A 22,073-nucleotide genomic window follows, 5' to 3' on the forward strand; every position below is an offset into this window, starting at 1 on the left:
TAGCACTCCGTGTGTGGCTCCCATTTCATTTCTGTGACAGCGCTGCTCTGGGGAGCCCAGGTGAGGAACTCGTATAATTTCCCCCCTGATAATTTGGAATTGACTTTTAATCAGGACTTCAAGTAGTGATGATTTGTACCACCCCAATCTTCGTAACAATAATAAAATCCATGGATTAATCACCTCCTAGAACACCGCTAGTTAGCACTTACATAGTGCGTACCCTGTGCTGGTTGCTGTCTTTCCATATACTGTATACATAGACGTGCATTTCGTCTCAGTAACGCTCGGACTACTGGGTGTGGTCGGCTAGGTGGGCTGCACTATTCCTGGTGGGAAGGGCCAGGCAGGGCCAGAGGCCAGAAGGCAGAGAAAGTGCGGGCAAAGGAAGGGAGTAGAGGGTAGAGAAGATCTCAATGTGAAGCCCATTCTGCTTGGAAAAGTAGTCTGGGGCTAGATTTTGCTGGAAAAAAGAAAAATCTTGGCCCTCTTGGCCCTAGGGGGGTGGGGGTGGGGTGATACATCAGAAACATCAAATAGGAGAAGGAAAAGAGCCATTCCAGAACAATACTTCTTTATTTCCCATCTTAAGCTGTGAAAAGGAGAATTTCCTGTTTATTAGAATAAAATTGGACTCCATTCTGGGGCTGCAAGGACACCCGCAAACACGGGTTCCAGACTCTTCCTTTTGTGTCGACTTTCAAGGTAAACCTCCACCACTATCTGTGTTATACACAGTGACACGAATGTATACACGTGGCCTCACAGACCCAGACACAAGCTCTTGGGTCAAAGAGCTTCTTTTCCTTTCCGGCTGAAATTTCCACCTCCAACCATTGTACCCCAGAGTCAATGACCCATGTTGGCTTAATGACAGCGATTTCCTCTTGCAGCCTCCAAAACACAGTTGATACTTGCTCTCCGGTCCCCGACAGAGCATCGGGGCAGAGGAAAAGGTGATGAAACAGCCTCTCATCCATGTCTCCTCATTGTTGTGGTGAGGGGACATTGCAGCCACGTTTCCTTTGCAAAGGGCAAGCGGGAAAAAGGAGCAGACAGGCCCACAGGTGTCCTCTTCCTGTCCATAGATGGCCGGGATACAGACCATCAGTCCCCCGCACTCTCCTTAGCTGCTTTTGGAAGCTAATGGCTTTGCCAGGCTGGCCTTGCTCAGGGCACCATAGCAGTGGCTCTGCTGGGTTTTTGCAGGATGTGCACAAGGGGACTCTTACCTGGGGAATCGCAGTGAGGCCAATGTTGAACCGAGTGCTTATAATTTGACTTTGAACCACGTGGCAGTCTCAATGTTCAGCCATTTTTTATCTACCAAAACGATCATTTCATAGGTTTTAACTTAATAAGATCTGAAACTATGTGAGCCTTTGTCTAGTGGGAGCACCCACGTTTTAGTGATCCCCGGGAATCACCACACATGGCAGAATGCCTGGTCCCCCAAGAATCTTAACTATATTTTGAAGATTTCTTTTCTTTTTTTTTTTCATTTTGTTTTATGTAATTTTTATTTTTATTTTTCTATTTATTTTTATTTTTTATGTTTTGAGACAGGGTCTTACTCTGTTGCCTGGGCTAGAGCGCCGTGGTGTCAGCCTAGCTCACAGCAACCTCAAACTCCTGGGCTCAAGCAATCCTCCTGCCTCAGCCTCCCAAGTAGCTGGGACTACAGATGTGCACCACCATGCCCGGCTTTCTATTTTCAGTAGAGGTGGGGTCTCACTCTTGCTCAGGCTGGTCTTGAACTCCTTACCTCAAGCAATCCTCACGCCTTGGGCTCCCAGAGTGAGCCACCGCGCCTGGCCTTGTTTTATGTAATTTTTAAATACAAGAAAGAAAGGTAGAAGTGTAGAGAGAAAAGGACATGTAAAAACAATTGTAGACTATAAATTAATTATAAACGGCTTAAGATAGCTTAAGACTGTCTGCATTACCAACATAGTAGGAACGGGCAAAGGATTGCCTTGGTCAGAGGATGAAGACAATAGCACAGAGTCAACTGGAAAGCCTTGCTGGTGAAGACAGGCTATTGAGGGGATGGAAGGGCTTAGGGCAACTTAGTATAGAAGTAAAGGGTTTTCCGTCTGTCTTTGGCCATGCTGGGAGGGGAGTGGTTTACACCTTGGGGCTGTGCCATGGCAGATGGAGTCAATGTGAGTGGTTTTCCTGCCCTGTGGCCATGGCCTCATGAAGCCATGTGGTCTAGTTGGGGGTTTAGTTGGGGGTGGAATTCCATCCTTGAAGGGTTCTTTCCCCTTTGGCCATGTAAAGGAGGTCCAGTTGAGGGAGAGAAGGCGGGACGCAGTAGGAGGCCGTGAGCACTGTTTTACACGGATCTGACTGTGTTGGAGGGAAGGATCAGCTTCTCACTACCCACAGCGCATCGACACACGTCTGCTTTGTCAGGAAAGAGCACCCTTGGGTGCGAGAGCCCTGCTGCTCAGCGGCTGGGCTTTCCCGTCACTCCTGGTTTCATCTTTTAAATTATTTGGGCTGATTGTTCATGAGCATTGGTAATTTATAGCTGATTGTAAACCTTTACTTTTGAAAAATTCTAATACTTACGTTATTAAGGCCTCTCATTTGGCCTTGTAACTTTCATTTTCTTGCTTCGTCTACTATTTATTTTTCAAATCCAGCAGTATACTAAAAGCAGAAGACACAATTTTTGCCCTTGTGAAGTCAAATACTGAGAGATACATTGAGCAAAGCAATTAGAGAATTATTAATTGCTCTAAGTATTCAGAGTGTGTTTGTACCCTGCCCCTGTCAGCCAGGGTGGCCATGTGGATGGGTCACCGTGCCCGGGACCGGGCAGAGGCATTTCTTAAAGCGGAGCCACAGTTCAAAACCAAGTTATTGATTCAGAGGCTGGGCAGACTGGGTGCCAAAGAGGATGGCCTATCTGAACAAGGGAATAGAAGTAGGCTGGGCTTTTTTTCCTTTAATATATTTCAGTACCTCAAAGCAGACTACATCTTACATTTAGAATCTGGTAATGTTTTTAGATTGTTGCGATTCCCTAAATTTCACAGGGTCAAAAGGTGTGGTGTTTCACCTGCCTTGCCTGGTGCTCGACATTGGGCATGTAGCTAGGATAGGAGGGTAGTGTGTTCTTGTTTTTGGCACATTTGCAGTCGCCAGTTGCATTTGTTATAAACAGCTCCGTTCTATTTAGGGACCTGGTGATCAATAAGGCAGATAATATTTTCATCGTATTCAAAAAGACTAATGTGAAGACAGCCTGTTGAGGGGGCCTCTGTTTTCTTAGCAGCTTCACAATTTCCTGCAGACTGTCTCCCATCCAGGCGCTTTTCTTTGCTGGGTCTGTCCTCTGTTCCAAGCACCAGAAGAAACATACCCAGTCATTCGTTAACACTGGAGAGAGAGAGGGAGAAAAAAAAAAAAGTGTCACTTCTGGTAGAACTAGGGGAAAAAAAAAATTCATGGCAAGATTTTCTTTTTCCATATTTCCAAACAGTGGGGGGAAAATAATGGAATGTTTGCCTTGAATTTTGTGTTGCTTTGGCTGCAACGAAGAGATAGTTTCTTGAAGGCAAAAATCTGTCTTTTGTCTTATTATTGCCATCTTCAATCACTGGAAAATCTGTTCTAGCTGGCGGTTTTGCATTATTACTTTTTTGCCCTCAAATCTGTCGCTTTGTACCAATTGTGGAGTTTCTTGATTCGAACATGGATGTGAGGGGCACGGCGAAGAAAGTGGCTGTGACTTGTGAAGTGGATCCCAATGAGCCACTTCCTCTCCCTGCGTGGTCTCCCCTTCGCCGTGAGGTCTGGGAAGCCGACCTGGTTTAGGAAGATCAGGATCACAGCTGTGCAGGTGACAAAAGCCCAGCCCTCATCTTGGAAGCTCCTTTCCTTGTTGGGCAGAAAGCTCAGGGCGGTCCACACAGCATAGGAGCCCCTAGAAGGCCTCTCTCCTCCCCTTTTACCTTCGTGAAAAACACTTTTTAAACGGACACAGAGGCCTGAGGTGTCAATGTCATATTGGTGATTCTCTTCTGGGAACATAACCTGTTTTTCCATTCAGACCCATGGGCACAGGGGGAGCCAGAGATAGAATGCGCTAGAACTCCTTCTCTGAACCCGTTTCCCTGAAAACATCAGGTCTTCTGTTTGCCTTTTGTTTCTTCTCTACGAGGTGTCTGTTTGGGGAGGTGGCAAAGCAGGAGCTGTCCCTGTCCATCCCTACCCGAATATCACTGGGGCTCATCCCTGAATCACACCATCCCTGTGTCTCCCCAGTAACAAGAGATTCACCAGAATTTTGACTTGAATTTCTCATATTTTTTCAATATAAACAACCAGAGCAGGTATCTTTTTGAGATTACTTTCTTTGCTGCGATAGTCTCAAATGTGAATAGCTGGTTCATACTAATTACTCCATCATATCGATTAAGTGAATGAATGAATGAATGAATGAATGGATGGCAGGGTGTTACATGGCCCCACACACTGGCCGACTCTGTGAGACATCTGAGAAAGATCTGGTAGCATCCCGGGCTGGGAGGGAGGTGAGGCTGCGGGTCTTGCCTGGGAAGCGCTCCAGGTGAAGATGCGCTTTAGGAGATGGAAGGAAGTTATGAGGCCGGAACAAAGAAGGAAAAGAAGACCAATGTATCTTAATCCCTGGTGCTCTGGCACGGTGCCAGACTCAGGGTTTTCAGAAGCAGATGAAAATTTCCACAAAACAAGTCGTTTTCTTTTTCTAAAACAAAAGTCTGATTCAGTCAAAATGAATTAAACTCGAGGCAGCCGTTCGTATTTACCTTTATTTGACTTGAATATGTTTGTGCGTGGACATGTAAAACAAGTCCTTAGGACACATGAAAATGTCTCAGATAGTGAAGGACTAAGAAGACAGCCACGGGTCCCAGGGTCTGGATGCTTCAAAATTTAGGAGTCAAGAAGAAAACTTCTTTCCAGGTACAGGAACTTCCGAGCCATGCTGTTCCCACCCTTGGTCTGGAGTCGGAGGCTCGGGACTGGACTCTGGGCTGGCAGCATGCGGTGCCCTGGGTTAGGCGGTGACGTGCCACACAGTGTAAGTAGGGACAGAGACAGGCTGGGTGGGAGGCTGGCTTGGGAGGTAGCCAAGACCTGACAAGTTGCAGTTCGTGGCAGGTGGCTGGGGTTAGGGTCATCAGGGAAGGAAAGGCAAGAGGGACAGCGGACAGAGCCTCTGGTCTGTTGGGTCAATGACAGCTTCATCTGTAACTTATGTGGCTCCCTGAGGGCAAAGCTCCTACAATGAGAAACTTGATGGTGACCAAGGATTCTCAGAACTCTTAAGTTTCCATAGTGGATTCTGTCCTCTTGCTGTGGTTCTTTGCTTGTTTAAATGCCCATTATCTATTTAGTACTTAATATTTAGCTTCTTCGTGCAACTTCTAGCCTTCATTTACTCTCTCTCTCTCTTTCTTTTTTCTTTCAAAAGAAAATCTCCAAATTCAATGAAAGAATATTTTATGGTCTTCTCTGGGGCTCCTCAGGATCTCTGAGAGAAGAGGTTATCTTAGACTTGATTTTTCAATTAATCTTCAGAGGCTCTCCATTTTCCAGGTCATGACCTGAGGCTCAGATCAAGATTAGGGTCTTTGGGAAGCAGAGATATATCAATGTCTTAGCTAGAAATATTGGAGGCCAAGCAAAAATTGCAAAGGACTTTTCTCCTGAGTTTTCTCTAGCTCCCTTGTAGCCTTAGGGTCTGGAGGCTTCACTTCATGGAATTTTCCTGATGGAGACAGCAAGAGGCACTCATTTGCACTTTCCCCATGGAGATCAGCACCACGTGGTCTGTTGATATGAGAGTTCTTGCAAGTACAGAGGCTTAGCTGCAGTGTGTAAAGATGGTGTGGTTTATGGAGTTTGAGAGATCTCTGACGCTCTCCAGAAATGTGTCCTGTTGTGTTAGCAGAACCTCCAACTAGCAGGTAATAACAGTGAACTTGACACACGCATGGCTCTTTGTAGTTTACAAAGCACAGCCAGGCAGGTTTACCTCATGTAAGCCCCATGACAACCTAGTAGGGCAGATATTCTTAGTTCTCCCTACTTTATAAATGAAGAAATGAGCTCAGACATGGCTTGTTCCAAGTCACACAACTGGCTGGAGACAGAGTCAGGGTTCAGAGCCAGAGCTGCTGGCCCCAGACCCCATGTTCTGTCACTTACCCAGATGGGGTTGTCCTGATGCTGCTGCTGGAACTCCTGACCTCTCCTCCTGGCAAACCTTATCAGACACCCAGAGCTTCCTTCTGAGGTAGTTTGAGCAGTCGCCACACTTGGGAAGAGGTGTGATACCTGGTCATGAGCGGAAGCTCAGGACAGGGAACCACGAGAAGGGGTTGACAGCAGGGTCGGAGCTGGGTTGCTGGTCTTTTATTTTTTATCCTTCCTAATTTTAAGCTGGCCTTGATGTTATATCAAACACCCATGTAGCCCCATCTCCTACCTTCTAACTGTTGACTTTCCATATTTGTAGAGAGAACCAACCCATTTGGGGAGATCAGTATCGCCCATGACTTTGATCTGCATTGGGAAAGGTTATTACTACAAGTAGTTTTTATGTTTGCTTCTTTTTCGTTAAGGAAACCAAGGCAATACTTTTTTTTTTTAACTTTAGAAAATGTGTAAAGTACAGAAAAGTAGAAAAAAGAAAAAATCAGCCAGACTCTGCCCATTTGGATTATATTCGGTTAGATATCCTCCCAGTCATTTTTCAGTTCTTTCTTTCATCTCTGCTGTTTCTAAGTATATACACCAAAGAGATATTTCATTTTGCAAGTTAGGTCACAACTTGCGGTTCCAACTTCATGTGATGATTTAAGAAATTTTCCCACATTATTGCACGGTGTTACAGAACATGTTTTTTAATGCTGCACAGCAGTTCTCAGTGTAGTTTTACCATAGGCTGTTAGGTGCTCCCCTGTTTGTGGACATTAGAGTTGTTTCTGATTTCCCCCTATGATAAATAAGGTGTCCCCTCTCGGCTGGCCCCTTGCACTCCAGTGCCTATTCTCATAACTGGGCTCTTCCCTTGTTCTTTGTCATTGAACCCTCGCCCTGTGCCCCATTTCTGGGAACTGCGTCCCTGCTTGGTTTCCGGCTTGGGGCCTCAGTTCCTTCGAGGGACTGGAGTCCTGTCTCTGAAATCCAGTTTCTCCCTGTTACCTGCTGCCAGACCTGCCCCCCGGGCTGCAGACACCCCCACGCTTGCCTGCTACCCCCAGGCGCCCCTGGGGTAACCACCTGCCTGGCCCCACTCCAGCAGTCTTGTCACATCTTTAGGTCTTGATTTTCCCTGCTTAGGCCTGAGAATAGGGGAAAAGAGGGAGGTGCAGGACCTTGGGGAGGGGCGGGGTGTGCAATTGTGGAGTGGATAGACGAGGATGGGGGCAGCAGGGGTGGAAAGCACAGCTTTTGTCACTTTTGTCGGGGGACTGAGCAAGAAGCACACTCTAGACGATTCACAGGTCTCCAACTCACCCTATTCTCTCCCCTATCTTGACCTCGGCTATCCTGTTGCTTGATCAGGAACATTCTTTCCCTTCCCCTTGGTCCAATCAACAAATCCTTCTCGTGTTTCAGATCTCAGCTTTGGTCAGAGACCCCCAGACTTTCTCTGTCACGGCACCCTTAGTGACTCCGTCATTTTTTCATGGAGCTGCCAGGCCACAAGAAATCCCTAATAGTTACTCTGATGAAGTAGTTCGGGCTGAACAATGTAGTATTTATGCCCTAATAACTTAGCAGCCATGTGAAAAATAACTCTCACAACATGGGAGGAAAGAGAGTAATAGAGTATTTTAAATTCACTCTGAAATAGCCACAATTACTTACTCAGGGGGATGGACAGAGCTGTTGAGCACAGCACACCTTCTCGAACTTTAGAATCAGATAGGAGACTACATTGATTCTCATGCAGACCTTTTTAATCACAGCAACTGCTGAAAATTCAGCTTTGCGGATATAACATCATTGGAAAAGAATGTGCTGTGATCTAGTGTTGAAATGTGTAGTTCACGTTGTACCCGACAAATGTCGAGAATGACTGGGTGACCCTCAAAGACTTAAACTACTGGGCAGAGCTCCTGTGAGTTTGCTGTGCCGCTCTGGGCTCTTGGGCTCACCATGCTGCACTATCTGCTCACATGTGTCTTTCCTGTTCCCTTAATTGTAGCTCCATGAGGGCAGGGGGCGTGTCTGTCTTGTTCATCTAGAACAACACTTGGCACGTAGGAGGCGCTCACGGAGTAAACACTCGTGGAATGGAAGCGTGGAGCCCGTCAGTGTTTAAGCCTGGCCTTTACGAGGCAAGGTTGGAGGAGCTGGAAGGAAATAGTTGAAGTGCTGGGTTCGGTGAGAACAAGGATGACCCTCTGCGATTCAGATGCTCTGGTGGATGACGAGGGGGAAACACCAAGTTTGCAGCAGAGGACATGGGCAAGGGCTGCAACGCCAGGTGCTGGGGAGGATGTCGCCGATTGCAGAATGAGGGTGAGGGAGTGCAAACCACGATAAGAAAAGCCCAAGGAGAGGATGAAAAGAAGATTGCACATGAGGTCAGGAAGATAATGAGAAATGCTTCCCGTACAGTAGGAACGTCCGCTGGGGAGGACGGCGGCAGCGCCCCTTCTGAGCCAGAGCAAAGGCAATTTATTGACAGACACAGTTTCTGAAAATTAAATGGATCTTTGCCTTGGTATATTCACAAAAGAAGGGCAGAGGACAGATCTCACAAAGACACAAATTTCCCAAGAGATGGAGAAGAAATATCACGGACAGCGTGGAGGGTGGGTGGAAAAGAGAGAGAGAAAAAAAAAATGCTTATTTTCATAGCTCGGCATCTGACCTTCCGGGGCTGGCAAACAGGGTCCAAACAGGACATCGATTGAGGAAACCGATCTCTTATCGCTGGCCCTGCTGGCCCCAAAGCTGCCAACTGTTTGGTGCCCACGTCGGCCCGCAGGGACTTATTTTGTCACATTCTGTCCCTGGGCCTGGGATGACCCTCTCCAAACAGGCCCCCCTGCCAAGCCAGGGCAGCGAGAGAGCTGCCGTTTGAAGTCGCCTTTAGTGTCTTCCTCAGCTGATTTCTATATGGCCTTGTTTTCCGGTAAAGGAGGAATAAGGGAAATACTTAAACAATAACTGCTCTGAGGGAGTGTGTACAGGGAAATTATTATCTCTCATTGTGCCAATAAGTTTCGAGGCAACGAGCCAAGCTGCTCTTGACGCCGCCGGAGCCCGGGCTGCAGCTCGGGGGTCAAAACCCGCACCAAGGAGGGAGTTCCCGCAAGATGCCACTTGGTGACACCACCCCGAACTGTCAGAGGCATGTTTGAGACCAACAGTTTTTCACATTGTGGGGGTTATGATTTTAAATCCTATACTTCAGAGAGAGAGAAGACATCCTCATAGTGACAATAAAAAACTAAGAACTGATGTCACTGTGTCCTTACTCTGCACTAGGCATTGTGATAAACACCTTGTGTATAATCTCCTTTAAAACTCCTTAAACAATAATAAAAGAAAGTATGATTATCTCCACTTACAGAGGAGGAAACTGAGAGCAGGATCCACGCCAGGTCTGCTTGTTTACAAAGCTCAGGTTTTCCCAAGAAGGGATGCCGAGCTCTTCCACTCACCTGCTCAGTCTTGCTATTTCCTGAGCACATCTTCTGTGCCAAGCAACGTTTTCAGGAAGAATAAGGCATTTATCTTCTGCACTTTCCTCTCAAGGAACTTGCTGGGAAGATGAAACTAACTCAGAAGAAACGAGCATCGAATGGGGGGCTAAACTGGCCAAGCTGGAAATCAGTACAATTTCAGTAAGAGTTTGGGGTATGGCAGTTTTATTACAAATTGGAAAATCACCTTCAGATTTTAGAAAGAAAGAAAATGAGATATAAGCCCCTAGAATGATCTAGTCTTAGAGTAACAAAGGATTTGGAAATGTAGAATGGTTTTGCTTGTTTTATAGAGGAGAAAATGAAGCCCAGAATGGTTAAGTCACACAGTTTTACTGGGTGAGACTTGTCGCTGGTGGTCTGTATTCCAGCATTTACAATTAACTCCCAAACTACCTTAGGACTCTCAGCCTGCCTACCTAAAGCTGGAGAATTTGGGGACAAGACAGCCCTCCCCTACTATTCTAAGCCAAGTCTCTGTGCATAATAGGGAGAAAACAGGCAGCAGGTAGCACACACCAGGGAAAAACATATAGGAGGCTAGGCTGTTAGTTGGAAGAGTTTCTAAAACAATGTCTACGTGTGGACTACAGCGTAGGCCACCAGGCTGCCACTTCCTCATAGAAACACAAACCTGGACAGAGGACAGACATGTTTAAATTTTTTTTTTTTTTTAAGAGACAAGGTCTTGCTTTGTCACCCAGGCCAGAGCAGTGGGGTGATTACAGGTCACTGTAACCTCAAACTCCAGGGCTGAAGTGATCCTCCTATCTCAGCCTCCCAAGTAGCTGGAACTGCAGGTGTACACCACCACACCAGGGTACACCAGGGTAATTTTTTTATTTTTTGTAGAGACAGGGTCTGGCTATGTTGCCCAGGCTGGTCTTGAACTCCTAGCCTCAAGCAATCCTCCTGCCTCAGCCTCCCAAAGTGCTGGGATTACAGGCATGAGCCACTGTGCCCAGCCCATGTTTAGACTTTTAAACACATTTTTTCTTGGTTATAAAAGTAATCCCTGAACATTCCAGAAAGAAGCCAAAAATATAAAGAAAAAGAAACTCTTATTCAGAATTTCACCAGACATAAATAAACACAGTTAACACTTTGGTGGTTTCCTATCTTTTTTGTATGTGCTTATATATATGTATTATATATTTATAGAATAATCATACTGTATGTATAATTTTGTATCTTTTCAATTACTATTGAGCATTTTCACTAGAATTCTTCATTAATATAAAATGGTTGCATTAATATAATTTAAATATATTTATTCATGTATGATATAGATCTACCATAATATTTTTGACTGTTTCCTTGCTGTTTAAGTTATTTTCATTTTTAGGTATACAAATATTTGTCAACATTTATAAATTTTTTACATTAAATTCATGGATGTGGATATGGAATTACTAAAATAAAGAATGTCAATTTGTTAGTATGTGGTAGAAAAATAAGAATGCAGGGAAAGATTGAGGGAGAGAGAAACTGCATTGAGGTGGGGAGAAGGGAGAATTAAAATTATCCTGAATTCTACTCTCCAAGGCACGTGCATTCCTAACATTTTGTGATTGGAGGCAGAAGTTTAACTGAAGGTCCACATGCCATATCTAAATATTTAGGAGTTATAATTCCAGCGAACAAGAAGTTAAAGGAAATACCTTCTATCCTTTCCTTTGCAGCAATCTGGAAGTTCAGGTTCACACTCAGAACTCGGACTCCCCGAAGTTCCGTGACAGAATGTGGTGGCGTGGGGACAGGTGACCTCTGGCCCTGGCCACCTCCTTTCTAATTTTTTGGCTCCTACCTCCTTGTCCCTGTGCCCTCCCCATACCCACCATGAGGAGCCTGTGTGTGCACAGCCCGATGTGCCAGCGCCACCCACAGCCCTGCAAACAGCCTGCTCTTGGCCACCCGTTGAGTCTAGACGTGTCCACAGCAACACGGTTGCCCTCAGGAAATGGGATCTGGAAAGAGGCTCATGCAGCCCTGGAAGTGGGCTAGTGGCCCTTTGGATCCCAGGGAACCCGAGGGTCCTGGGTCCCAGCGCATGCACTAGAAGAAGGGTGGGCTAGGGCTTCAGGTGGGCTTAAACCTTTGGCCTTGAGCTTCCTTGTCCCATGGAGAGAAGCAGGTTGGAGCAGGGCCAGGGTGAGGCCCTCTAAATGGTGGGGCTCTGGGAAGGACCCAGGTCTGAAGGTGATATAGATCCAAAGAAAACCAGAAATAAAATTTGTGAGTATAGCCTTCCAGACACTTTCCTACACACACACATACACTCTGCAAGTAAGATTGCTCTGTACATGTTATTGTATAATCTTCTTTCAAAGCCGGTGACACTGTGACTGTATTTCCAGGTTAATACATATACATGCATCAACACTTTTAGTAACATTTTCAGTAACGTTTTATGTTCTCATCGGCTGTACTTTGCTTCAAACCATACCTTTGCTCACAATGAGCATTTTAATGTTTATTTCATTGCTCATGTGACAAGCAAAAGATGACATTTTATTGTTGAGTCACAGTGAGGTTGAACATGGTTCCATATGTTCAGGAACCTGTTTGTTTTCTATTCCAAGCATTGTCCCTTCGTATCCTTTGCCTGTTTACCGAGAGGCATTCCAAGAGTGCTCTTGAAGGCCTGGAGAAAGGAGACATCATGGCGGACTAACGATGGAAACTGCCAAGTGGCAGATGAAAATCAGAGGGTGCCCCCTCCCTGTTGCTGATCAAGAACTTTTGCTTAGCCTAAGAGCACTGGGACACGGAAGAGTCCCCAGAGGGAAAGCAGAGGAACTAGCCGTCTGTTTGCAGGAGTGAGGAGGGGATTTGGCGGAAGCCTCCACCATCAGGGATGCGAGATCTGCCTCCGCAGAGGAAGCACAGGCGACTTGTTTCCTGACCCCTGGCCATCTTAGGGCTTCCTATATAATGATTCAGCCTTTCTCCCTCAGGAAAATATACTTTGGCTTGTGACCTTGAAGTTTATTCCTATCACGGGAGGCGATTATGCTCTGGAACACGCTCCCCAGGGCGGTGATTGTTTAAGTGCTTCCCTCCTCCTGGACGGCAGGAAAACAATACATGACATATGTCGGCTGACTACACATGTGAGCGATTCAGGTAGGAAAACATCATTCTCGGAGGGTCAATTTGCTCCAGTGGGGCATATTTGTTTTTGCAAGGATTTAAATGCACCGAGTCTGTTGGAGTCACCTGCATTTGCCCACAGCAGCAACTGAGACCTTTTCCTGTTCTCGAGCCCATCTGCTGGGTATGTTGACATAAGTGACATCCAAAAGTGTGAAGCGTTTCCTATTTAGGATAAATCTCTTCTTGGGCTGCTTTTAGGGGTTGACACCATAAGTGCTCATATAATGTATTGTACACATTGCCTCATCTGTGCATCTAAGCCACGTTCCCCAACAATATGGCAAGCTCCTTTGGAGGCAGGTCTTTTGTCTCTTTGATTCTTCCTCAGCCCTGTTGGTGGTGGGGCCGAGGGAATCCTTCTTCTCTACCTTTTTTTCTTTCATGCGGAGGGAGCTCCATTTGCTTAATGCTCCTGGCTTCTCTCTGATCCTTCACCAGAGACTAGAATTCTTTCCTAGGAGAGCAGGAATGATCTGCTTGGTACATCTCAGAGAAATGTTTTCCTCCTCTTCTTGGGATGCGGCTACCTACATGAATCACACATGTTCTGCTCTGCTCCCCTGTGCTGCGGGTTTACAGGGCAGGCTGCCTGTGTATGTTCGTTGAGGGAGGAGAGGTTCAGGAGTAAACTTGAAACTGAGGAATTATCAAGCCAACTCTGTTGGACTTGCCAATTCACACCTTCATGGAATAGTTCCTAACGTGTGTTTGTCTGAATGCTTTTATTCCATGAAATGATAGTAAATGTTATCTGGGAAAGAGGAGGGATCTGTAGTTATATAAGATTGGGAAGAACTATGTTAAACAATGTTAAACTGGTTTACACCCTGCAGGACTTCTCAGAGCCTTGGGTGTACTGTTGTGCATTTTGAATCTTACAGAGGAGGCTGGGAGACTGTGGTGTGCTACGGGATTTGACCCTTGGGGCTGCTTAGCAAAGTTGTTCCTGTGGCTAAATCTTATGTTCCTCATCTCTGTCTTAAAGTCTTGGATGTTTCTCAGAACTCACAGTGAAAGGCAAGCATTTATAATCGGAGCCACCAAGTTGGAATCTTACTGAAATGGTGAAATGTCATCACTAGTCTGAGGTACGAAGTAGGTGGGAGGGAAGGATGCCAAGGGCATTTACGGTGCAGGCTCCTCCCTGGGGAACCTCAGCAACACAGGGGCCGGGAGACGAGGCAATAATCCTGTGATGAGTTTGTGTAGGGGCCACGTGGATGCACCGGACTACAGATGGATGCAGAGGAGGAGGGAAGACACAGCCTCTGTCCTTAAGGGGCCTTCAGCTGAGAAAGAAAATCCCTAGGTCAGTGGTTCTCCAGTGTGGCTCCTTTACCAGCAGCATCAGCAGCACTGGGGACTTGTTAGAAATCCCGATTCTACACCTCCTCTTTCTTGATAGAAAGATTTGCTGGCGGGAACTTAAAGGCAGAGGATCTCTGCCTGCAAACAGGGGCTTTAGGAGTAGCTGTGAGCTTGCTGCATGGGAGCCCACAGTGCCTCAGTGTCTCTGTGCTGGAGTCATGCAATGTGGGCAAAGTAAAGCAGGAAAAAGGGTGATGAGGCAGACAGGAGACGCCCACCGCAAGTGTCCAGGGGGGGTTGTTCTTATCTGTGCCAGCAAAGCCATCCCTAAGTCCTGTGCGGTTGGGTCACTCGTTCAGGTCAGCTATGCTCCATAATCCTTCGTGTCTCCCCAAATGACGACAGGCATTTTTCACAGCTGCAGGGAATACATGTCCAAGACAGCAGGGAATGGGCTGCTCCTGGGGCTGGGTGAAGGAAAGATCTTTCCCTCTTATGTGAAAGACCAGCGAAGTTCTGTGTAATCCTCGTTCTTTCTGGACATGTGTCTGTCCTCAGCCAAGTTCACCAAGTCACAAAGCTGTGGACTGGGCATAGCCCCTTTTATCCACGTTTGTCCAAAGCTATGATAGAGCTGCAGGTCCTGCCTCTCAGAGAGGTGAAGTGGCCTGTCCCAAGTCACATAGCAAACTACCGTCAGTCGTCGGGGTAAAGTCTAGCCCTTCTGATCCCCATTCTAGTTTTTCTAGGAGTTACTTGGATGTGGGGAGACTTAGAGCAGGAAAAACTCCCCCAGGGCAAAAAGAGCATCTGTGGAGAGGCCCTGTGCACTGCTATGGGGTCTGCAGAGGGTGGACCAGAGGGCAATAACCCAGCTCAAGGGAATTGAGACATTTTAGAGGCAAGTTAACAGCACACCCCTAATTCTGCGAGCCACACCTTAGGTCGCAATGCCTAACTCTGCTGCAAAGTGCCTTTACTGCTTTTGATCAGAACCAGAACTCTGAGGATCTCTTTGGCAGAAGAAATTAACATCTCCCTCCACCATCTCATGCCACGTTTTGTAGATCTTACTCCAGTCTGCCTGCCTCGTCTCAGCGTTAATCCCAGCTCATGCTCTTCTCTGTCACCTGCATCCTTGTCCCTATGCCTTGCTCTCAGCCGATGCCTCCTTTGGAATGGGGTGATGGGAGAGGTCCAGGCAGCCTTGAGGAAGCATCTCACAGGGCCCCAGAATTTCACCGTGTGAGGACCCCAGTCAGGGCAAGGCTTGGCTCTTCCAGCCTGTGGAACAGGGACTTATAAACCTTTGGGATTGTGACCACAGGAGGAAATGCATTTACTATCACTGTGTGTGTGTGTGTGTGTGTAACAAACATCTGATGAAACTGTACCATCCTTATGCGTGATACGCTGATACGTTCTATTCCATTCTGTTTCATGAAAACAGTTGCTAGCTGTGACCTGGTAAATTGATTTTATGTTCCTCTGACAGGTCACGGTCCCGCAATTTGAGAGCCACTGCTGCAGAGAACACACCTTCGGCTCCCTCTGGAGCAGCGTGGGGGAGCGGGAGGCTGCCGAGGGGAGAAGCTGCGGCTTCAGGCAGCCCGGGCGGGCCGCGTCGGGGGCCCTGGAGCCAGCAGCACATGGAAGGAACAGTACAGGGGCTCTTGCGTTGGCCAATGTTCTCGTTCTGTGGATAAACAGAAGACACCAGCCTTCAGTGCCTGCAATCTGCTACCTTTCAAGAGCTTTCCAGCTCAGCCTGAGAGAGGAAGGAAGGACGGCGTGATTAGAAAGAAGAAAGCCACCTCCTCTGCCCAATGCGCCTCCGGCACAGCAGGCTGCATGTGGCCGAGGCTTTCTTTTGCCATCGGGATGCCTGTTAAGAGCAAGACATCTCGCACAAGGGCCAGGATGGAAGGACGAATGATTTGGTGGCACTCGGCCCCCAGGCTGCCCTCCTCCTAGCTGGTGCCTCCTTCCCCCACCGGGTGTTCCACAGAACGTGCCATCTGGGGGCCTTGCTGCAGGAGGTGGCTGGGACTTTGCAAGCCAACTGTGCTGCTGCTAAGACAGAATGTGTCCCTGTGAGAATGTACGCCGAGTCCAGGGGAGGCATCCAGCCTGCCTCCCTTGGAGATGGCTCTGCCAGTCTCCATGGGGACTTGAGAGAGCGATTCCCGCAAGGGGCGGCTGGTGGCTGTGGAGGAGGCATGCCACCTCAGGGACCGTTCTGGGAAGAGGGGTGGGTGGGTAAAATGATTTCTAACAGAAAGCCTAGCCAGTTGACCAACTCCAGGTCTCCATCCAAAGTGGGCGAAGCCCCTTTTGGGTCAGGCGCTTGAAAGAATCCTTTTGCATTGTGTGTCTTCTCCACGCCCCCACAGCAACGGGCTGGAGTTTGGGGAAGGCAGTGTGAGCAAAGTGCAGGGCGAGGCTCTAGCTTCTAAGGAGCTTACACTCCAATCAGAAAAAGGATATTAAAAACAGAAAGCTATTAATGCACAGTACACAGAGAATGTAAGCAAATGCTGCACTAAGTGGGGCAGGATGTAAATGCTGCAGGAGATCAGGAAGGCGAGGCCCGGTGGGGGCCAGGCGAGTCTCACAGAGGCGTTGGTGGAAGGGAGGGAGGCCATCCAAGGGCAGGGCAGCGGGAGGGGGGCCTGGAGCTGGATCTGGGGGGATAAGAAGACCGTTGTGACAGGCACTGCCACGCACGACAGGGAGTAAAGAGGGGCTGGGCTGGAGGGTGACCCTTGATGCCCAGCTGATAAATGTCCTTAGGAAATTTAAAATCCAGAGCATGTATTCCCAGCTACTTGGGAGGCTGGGGTGGGAGGATCCCTTGAGCCCAGGCGTTCAAGACCAGCTTGGGCAACAAAGCAAGACCCTAATCTCTAAAAAATAAAGTAAAACACAATAAAATCCAGAGCCTTAATCTTTAGGGAACATATATGGCACTCACAACAGGTACACGTAGCACAAGATGGGTACCCAGGGTGGGAAGTGGCTCTCTGTGGCAGGGCAGCTACTGTGGGACATCTGATGGATACAACTTCCAGAGGCTGAGGCCATTGTGAATCCTTGGCCGAGGAGGACCGATCTGTGAGCAGCAGCAGGGCATGACAGCCCAAGCATGGCCCCTGAAGGTACACAGGCCTGTGTTCTTATCTCTGCTCTTCCAGTTTTGAGCTGTGAGATGTTGCTCACCTCTGTGGACCTAAGCATCCTCATTGGTAAGAAGGGATGCAGCACAGTAATCCCTGCCGATCACCTGTCACTATCATGGGTCTGGCACATTCCTAGGCTCTCAAGAAAGATAATCTTTAGTTATTATCATTACCCCATTTCTGTTTCTCTAGCCTTGATCCTATTTTCTACAGCAAAGTGACAGGCCACTATAAAGTTCAACCTACTGCAGGGTCACTCAGGGGTATGTCATATGGGGCCACCACATGGTGGCTGTCTGGCATGGTTTTTTTTCTGTGCCTTGAGGGGTAGAGGACATCACTGCATCTGATGGGAACAACAGCCATATTCTACTGGGTCCAACTGCCAGGCACCGGCACTGGGCCCCTCACTAAAGCCACCAGGGATCAGAGAGGCAGGGTGAGGCATTAACTGGATGTGGAGATGGAAGGAGGAATGTCAACCTGGCCTTATTCCATTTCATTAAAAAATGTATTGAGTGCCCTCTTCATGCTACCCTTGTGCTATACTATATTGGGGACACAAGCCATTCACCCTTCAGATGGTTCAATATTGGAAGCTTATTATGAGTGAGTTATGAAAGCATAAATAGTATGCTTTAGATAATCCATGAAAGGAGGATTTTATTTTTAAGGGAAGTGTTGTGCAGAAAATGTCGAGAGATGAAAGCATGTCCCTACTGACTCCCTTACTCACAGGCATTGGTGACACCTGCTCTGTCCTCACCTCTGAGGGACCCATTGAGTGGCCATTGATTGGTGCTGACCACTTGGTTCACTAGAACAAAGACATTCCACCACTCTAAAGCCCAGAGTGGGAGGGAAGAGATGCTCTGAAGAAAGAGATTTCTCTTATTGCTTTAGCTCTATGTCTCCATCAAAGGTTTTGACAGAGGGGTCTTCTCAGAATGAAAAATGTGAAAGAAGCTGGAAATTAGGGAATTGCTATCTGCAGCCTTGTTTCTTTGGGGAATTGGTTCTTCCTTGTGATTTATTTTTCCACTTTGATATATTTCATTCATTCATCCCACAATTCATTTATGGCATTCCATCAACATGCCACTATGAAAAACTGGGCCAACTTAATTTTTTTCCTTTACCACTAAAAAAGTGTTTCCCAATTCAGTCATATTCAGTTTTTTTCCCTTTCCAAAAGTGGATCCTTATTTGAAATGGATTTTGAAAACAACAAACTGGAGGATGGGGGGGCGGGGCTAAAAAGAGCTCTATAATGATCCCAGTGTAATTTATATGTAGTTAGCAGCAGGAATAATATAAAAACAATGTGGCCAGTCATACCTACAGCTCCTTTGAGAACACTGAATGATATCATGTGCATAAAACCACTTTGACAAGTACCAAGTGCTCAGGAAGGGATTTTCAGGGAGCAAAATGGGAAGAACCCAGGCTCAGGGGTCAGACACCTGGGTTCAAATCCTGACTTTATTATTTACCAGCCACATGACCTTTAGCAAGTTATTCGTCCCTGTAAGTTGGGGGTTATGCGTGTAGAGAGGTGTTTAGGATCTGGTGGGTGCAGCTAATGGTAACCATTATTATTATGCAAAGGCAAGGCAGTCCTGTGATCATTATCATGATTATTTTTCATTATTTTCAGTCTTGGAATGAGTCATGTGGCCTTTCTGCAACCTTCCTAATGATATTTCATTGAGGTTAATATCAGAATGAGATTGTGTTCCGGAATCACTGATGTTCGTGGGAGGTGAGGTCAGGGAGTGCAAAGTATCAAGAGGCAGTTTTTTGAGGTTAGACCTTGACAGGGTAAAGTGCCTGAAGTGGTTAAAATTTAGTTTTTCTATCATTGAAAACACTTAGGGTGAGCTTTTAGTTCATACAAGTTTGTATCACTTACTGTATACGAGGTGGGAGGAACGCAAAGAATAAACCTCAGAGGTACCTGACCAGAGGAGGCAGGTGTGTGATCACAGGATAATGTGAGGAGTGCAACGATAAGGAGATGTATGTGGATTATGGGTGGAAGAGAACAAGGGCATCTGAATCCACAATAGGATGCTCTTGGTCAATAGTAACAGAAAGCTTGACTAAAAATGGCTTAAATAGTACAGAGATGTATTATCCTCCACAGAAAGAAGGCTTAATGGAGGAAAGCCCAGAGATGGTTAATTTAGTGACTCAACAAAGATCTAGGTTCTTTTTATCTTCTTACTCTGCCATCCTCACTCAGTATGTTGTCTAGACCCCCTCATGATCACAAGATGGCTGTGGTAGCTCCAGGCATCACATATCAACAGACTAACAATCAAGGACAGAAAAAAGCCTGTTTCTCCCATGTGCTTCTTTTTTAAGAGTGACGACAACTCTCCCAGAAGTACCTATTCAACACGGCAGACTTCTCCTAACCTTCCCTAACTAAGTTACCTGGCCATCCATGAGAAATAACAGCAAAGAGAAGGACAATATCAAAAATTGAATTTATGTCTGTTACAATTCACCCAAGTTATTGGAGGAAGAAGGAGACCTTGAGATAAAACTGGGGCTTTGCCAGCACTCAAGAAAATAAAAGTTGGCTTTTAGATTGGCAGCCAAGAGAGTCTGCAACAACATGTAACAAATTCAGCCTTGGAGGGAGTGGGGATCTGGAAGGCTTTCTGGAGGAGGTAACACCTGAGCTGAGACTAAAGCCTTGATACTCAAAGTGTGGACCAGCAGCACCAGCATTAGCATCACCTGGGTGCTTGTTAGGAATGCAGAATTCTAGGTCTGTTCCAGACCTACTGAAATCAGCATCTGCTGTTTTATGAGATGTCCAGGTGAATCATATGTACACTGACATTTAAGAAGTACTGACATAAAGCATGAATAGAAGGTGGCCAGGTAAAAGGATTTGAAAAATGGAATGAGGATAGGCAATACAAGAGAGAACTACATGAACAGAGGTAGTAGAAGGAAAAGTAATACAATACATGGGGTTAACCTCGATGAGCTTAAGGTTATGGATTTTTAGATATAGCTTCCAGTTTTTAAAATATTCAGGAAAATGAATCCATCCAATATTACCAGTATGGAAGAACTAACACTTGTTGAATGTCTACTGTGTTCCAGACACTGTACTGATTGATATTGTGTATAGGTTGTCCTGCGTAGTGTTATATAGTTTGTTCCATTTGTATATGGCTGCTTAACAAACTACTTTCAAACTTAGTACAATAAAACAACTATTTTATTATATCTCCCAATTTTATGGGTCAGCAATTTGGGCAGGGCTCTGCTGGGTGATTCTTCTACTTCACATTGCGTCAGCTGGGGTCACTCAGTGGTATTCAGCTGGTGGTTGGGCTGGTCTTTGGGGCACAAAATGGCTTGACTCACATACTAGGTGTCTTGGTGGAGCGGTTTGAGCCTGGGTTTAGTGGTGCCCCTCTTCTTCTTGTGGTCTCGCTGCTTCTCCATGTGGCTTCTCCAACGAGGAAATCAGCCTTCTTGGCTCAGGACTCCAAGAGACTAAGATGGAAACTGCCAGTTCTCTTAAAAGGCAGGCCAAGAACTGGCAGATGTCACTTCTGCCCTACGCTACTAGCTGAAGCAGTAACAGGCCAGCCCAGAATCAAGAGCAGGGGAGAATAAAATCCCACCTCTCCACGGAAGGAATGTCAAAGAATCTACAGCCATCTTCAATGTACCGTATAGATAATAATTCATTTATTCCCCTAACAACCCCGAGGTAGTTATTAAGTTATCAGTTTACAGGTAAAGAAATGGAGGCACAGTGTGGTTAAGGAATTTCCCCAAGGTCAATGCTTTGAAGAGAAAGCATCCAGATTGGAATCCAGCTCGCCTGGCTCCAGCAACCCCACCTAACAGCTGTACCATTCCTGCCTCTCCTGAGGAAGGCACCTTTACCAAAGAATTAGCTAGAGAATGTTTCTGTAGTTTTAAACCACAGGGGGAGAACCACATCATAGGCCTCCTGTTGGCTAACTCATTCACCCTTTTAATACCCTCGTTTGGGCCCCACATTTTTAAGAGCTTTTGATCTCTTCTTTCTGTGTCCAGTAAGTAAGCCTAGCCCGGGTGTGGAGGATCCCGCAGCAGATTAAATGCATTTCAAATAATGAGAAGACACAACCCTGCCTTCGCTGCCCCCACTCCTCTCCTGGATTGTTGAAGGATTATTTACTGTGTTTGCCTTGACTCGAGCTATTTAATTTTTCCAAAACAGATGCAGCCGATTGATTAATGGCATTCCCCACTAAAAGTCAGAAATGTCAGCAAGAAGCGTAGAAGCCAGTGTCATTCTGGACTAGAACAATAGAGACGGCTGAGAAACGGGGACCTGTGCCAAGTATTCTTGAGGCTAGGAGGTCATGTGCCACTTTTCTGCTAAGAGACAGATATATATATAAGAGCAAGGGAAGCGGGAGTTTGGGGGGCTGGGATGGCGAGGCACGTGCTAATAATGGGATGGATAATGTGGCGCCTAAGTCACCTCGAAAGAGGCTTAGTTGGTGGAAGTGAATTAAAGTGCTCTGAATTAAGGGCATTTCTTCAAATATTCCCTGATGTGCAAAAATAGACTGAAGGAAATAACATGTGTGATGGGGAGAGACTTGTGAGGATAGATTGGCCTCCACACAGGGGACTTTTGTGATCTGCTAGGGGGTAGGTAAGAGCAGGACAAGCCACA

This window comes from Lemur catta, chromosome 23 (genome assembly GCF_020740605.2).
Source record: "Lemur catta isolate mLemCat1 chromosome 23, mLemCat1.pri, whole genome shotgun sequence".
NCBI lineage: Eukaryota > Metazoa > Chordata > Mammalia > Primates > Lemuridae > Lemur > Lemur catta.